General features: G+C 44.0%; 1 long non-coding RNA gene across 1 annotated transcript in view; it reads left to right on the forward strand.

Moving 5' to 3' along the window:
- The window catches only part of LOC116094763, a 6,385-nt gene extending 3,789 nt beyond the window's left edge, over positions 1 to 2,596 (forward strand). Inside the window, exon 2 of the long non-coding RNA XR_004120301.1 lies at positions 2,385 to 2,596. This is a non-coding gene — a long non-coding RNA (uncharacterized LOC116094763). The remainder of the gene's footprint in view (positions 1 to 2,384) is intronic.
- The last annotated feature ends 1,835 nt before the right edge of the window (positions 2,597 to 4,431 follow it).

Consider the following 4,431-nt stretch of genomic DNA (forward strand, 5'->3'; position numbering starts at 1 on the left):
TGCAATCCTCTACTATACACATGCTGCCAGAACAATCAGACCCATCCATGTGCAGTCCTTGGATGGTGATTGAGGCACTGGGAGCTCTGAGGGTACTAGTTAGTTCATATTGTTGTTCGTCCTAGTGTAGAGCAGTTCTAATGCATATATTTTTCAAGGAACCAGAGACCTCAGTTCTTTTTTTTTTTTAAGATTTATTTATTATTATAATTAAGTACACTGTAGCTGTCTTCAGACGAAGCACCAGAAAAGGGCATCAGATCTCATTACAGATGGTTGTGAGACACCATATGGTTGCTGGGATTTGAACTCATGACCTTTGGAAGAGCAGTCGGTGCTCTTACCCGCTGAGCCATCTCTCTAGCCCAGAGACCTCAGTTCTTGATGCTAATATACCGAAACCTTTTTTGTGTGTCTGGAAGGGTGTGTGCATGTATCTCTGTGTACCACATGAATGCTTGGTGTACATGGAGGTCTAGAGAGGGTACCAGATCCATTGAAACTGAAGTTACAGATGGCTGTGAGGTACCATGTTAGTGCTGGAAATCTAACCCAGGTCCTCTAAAGGAGCAACAAGTGCTCTTAACTACTAGGCCATCTCTGTATATCTTTTTCTCTAAGACTTTTCCATGAATGTTTAGACACCAATAGCTATTTCTGATCCTGCACTAGGGGGCCAGGGGCATAGTCCTATTAAGTATAAAGCCTAAGACTACAGCCGCTCACATCTCAGGGAAACCACTCAGTTCAAGCTAGCTACTGGTGATGGCGATGGTAACACGGAAGGCAAAACAGGCTTAAGTGGGAAGACTTGGTTTGGGCCCCAGATCTCCACGACCATTTTAGTGAGGAACAAACGCAATAATAACGTGTGTTGCTATAACATAAACACTGAAGATATTAAATTACACCTTATGTTTCCTGACAACTTATATAAGCTCGCCAAAAAGCCATTCTAGGAGCATTATCTCCATCCCCCCATCCCACCCCCACCCTTGCTCCTGCTGCTCCTGTTCCTCCTCCTCCCCCTCTTCCTCTTTCTCTTCCTCCTCTTCCTACTCCTCTTCCTCTTTTTGGGTGTGTAACTTGAGGCCCAGGATGTGTAGTAGCTTCCTTCTATCTGAAAGTAGCACGATCAGAATTTAAACCCAGGCAGCTTCCCTCCCCTCCACGGTTTCTATGGTATATCACAGTGCTCTTCTTTCTGTCTTGTGGCTCCCAAGTAACACTGGCAGTACACATTTCCCGGAATCACTGAGAAATGATCCTGGGAGCTCTATCTCTGTGCAATATAGTTACCATAGCAACATGGGGCTAGCAAGCCTGTGAGATGTGAGCCATGTAAACAAAGAACTACATTTTTAAGTTTAAATATTAATTTTTGTTTTGCTTTTGAGGTTGCTTCTTGTAGTGGCTTTTCTTGGTTGTCAACTTGACTATATCTAGAATTAGCTAAAACCCCAAAATGGCTGGGCACAACTGTGAGGAATTTTTGCTTAATTAAATAACTTTAAGTGGGAAGATCCACTGCTAAATCTGGATCTTTGAGAAGGGAAGACTCTCCTCTAATCGGGTCCACACCTTCTTGTATCAGTCTCTATAAAGAACATAGAAGAAGAAAGCCAGTTCTCTCTTTACATCCTTGCTCTTGATCTTGATAGCAAGTCCATTCCTTCACTAGCTCACTTCTTTGGGATTCTGGCATATATTAAAGACCATCTGAGACATCTGGCTTCCTGGACTGAACAACTACCGATCCTTGGACCTTCCACTGGTAGACAGCTATCATAGGACTAGCTGGACCACAGCCTATAAGCCATTATAATAAATCTATTTTAGATAGACAGACAGACATTATTTCTATATTTATGTTTGTCAAGAGCAGTGGTTCTCAACCTGTGGGTTGCAACCCCTTTGGAGGTCAAATGACCTTTTCACAGAGGTTGCCTAAGACCATCAGAAAACAGAATATTTACATCATGATTCATAACAGTAGCAAAATTACTGTTATGGAGGAGCAACAAAATGTTGGGGTCACCATAACGTAAGGAACCGTACTAAAGGCTAATACTTGTATTAGCAAGGTTGAATACCCCCGCTCAAGAGAGCCTTGACTAATGTGCTTTGCTTTTGTGTTTTGGTTTTGGTTTGGGGTATTTGTTTTGTTTCAGATAGTGCCTCCCATAGCCCAAGCTGACCTTGAACTCCTGGTCCTCCTGCCTCGGTCTCTGTCCTATCAGGATTACAGGTAATGCCGCCATGCTCATCTAAACTTTACATTTGTATTTACCTTCTAAAAATCTAAATTTCAAAAGGGATCATTTCATTTTTAGCAAACTGTAAACAGCTTTGGGTCTGGAAACCATTTTTTTTTTTTAATACAGGGTCTCAGTACATCAGTGAGAAGCAGCCACTGATCTGGAGTGCAGGATTGAGATCAGTCTGGCCTCATACTGTCAATGGAGCTTCTGCTTCGGCCTCCATCATGCTGTGCGATTAGAGAGAAGAAGAGCCACCGTGTTTGGCTGAAAAACCACCTTTCAGCTCTAGCATTAACAGATTCTAAACACAGAGCAAGTATACTCAGGTGAAACCTCACGATTGCTGTGTTTGGATGCCTAGCACACCTAACATGGGCTCATGATTTGCAATCATCTCCAGATGATGGTGCTGCTTTAGGGGTTTCAGAAACTTAGGAGGTGGGGCTAAGCTGGAGGATGGAGGTCGCGAGGGGTAGGCCTTTGGTGATACCATCCCTGGCTGCCTCACGGCTCACTCTTTACCCCTGATCAGCCACGGAGTAAAGAGCTTTCCCTAGCCACCTACTTCCAATGTCAGGGGGTCAAGCAGCCATGAGTCCTCAAGAACTATAACTGAAAATGAAACTTCTCTCCCTTAAGTTGTTTCTATAAGGGATTTGGTCACAGCTATGAGAAAAGGACCTAGTACAAGCTTCAAGTTGAGCTTGGCTGTAAATGTAACATTTAAACCAAACTTGGGGATGCAGAACGAAATGAGTCTGGAAAATATCTATAATAACTTTACATAGGTTGCATGTTGAAATTACAACATTTTAGATTCAATGATTCAAAGAAACATTATTAAACTAATTCAATTTTCCTTGGGCTTTGCTTTAGCCATTAGATATTCTAAGTAACACTTATGGGTTATAGTTTCATACTGAGTACGCATATACACATATATGCAGGATTTTCCTGAACGACAGGTTACCTGGAACTAGAAGCACTCGTCCTGAATAAGACGTGATGAAAGGACTAGGGCAGTGGCTCTACAGGTTAAGAGCACTCACTGTACAAGCATAAGGACATGAGTTCGAATCTTCAGTCCGCCTGTAAAATCCTGGGTGTGCCCTCAGCATAGGGTGCAGGAAAGCTGATACAAGAGGGTTGCTGGGGCTTGATGACCACCAGCCTGGCTCCAGGTTCAACCAGAGACCCTGGGTGAAGAGCAGAAGAGCAAAGTTCCCAGAGTTACCTTCTGGCCTCTGGAGTGTGCACAAGTACATGTACCCACACACCTGAAGGCATGAGCCTCATACATGTAAAAGACATACACACACACAAAAGAACAAAAAAAGAGGGGTTGAAAAAAACGTATTCATGTTAGGTTGACTGGAAGTTTCCACGGCCCTCAAGGAGCAAGAGTAATCTACCTTCCTAGACAACTGGGCATAAAAACTGTGTAGCCTATAGCTATTTATTCCCTTTCGTATGTGTCCTATTCTATAAAGGATCAATAAAAAGGTAGGTGGCCAGTCATGGGGGTGCATATTCTCCCATACTCAGGGGATTAAAAAAATCCCAGCACTCAGAGGCAGATGCAGGTGGAGCTCTGTGAGGTCAAGGCCACCCTGGTCTACAAGCAAGTTCCAAAATAGTCAGGATTACAAAGAGTCCTCAAAAAAAAACAGAAGAAGGAAGAAGGAAGAGAAGAGAAGAGAAGGGGTAATGGAGGGAGGGCGGGGCAGGTCTTGAGTCCACTGAATCCAGGACTCATTCATACACTCAGCACATCTCACTGTAGACATGAAAAAGGCAGAGACATCCTTCATGTTTTCCTGATCTGACTAGGGTAAACCTTCCTAGCCTCAGAAATACAGAATTTGCCTTGGTTCAAGACAATCCCAACAAAAAAGCCCAACTGTGTGCAATAGGACCTCATGGAGCTACATGGGAAAGGGGATCTTAGGAAGGTAAACGTTCCTGCAAGCGTGGCGGAAGACAGTCAAAGAGCACTGAGGCGTATGACTGGAGGGAGCACTTAGCTTCAGCTGTCACGTTGACACAGCCCAGAGGAAATCTGAGGGAAACTCGACTGGGAGAGTCCCCACTGCAGACTGGCCTACGGCATGTGTGTGATAAATTGTCTCCATCGTGAATTGGCGTAAAGGGGTTCAGCCCACCGTGGGCA

This window comes from Mastomys coucha, unplaced genomic scaffold, assembly GCF_008632895.1.
Source record: "Mastomys coucha isolate ucsf_1 unplaced genomic scaffold, UCSF_Mcou_1 pScaffold17, whole genome shotgun sequence".
NCBI classification, from domain to species: Eukaryota; Metazoa; Chordata; class Mammalia; order Rodentia; family Muridae; genus Mastomys; species Mastomys coucha.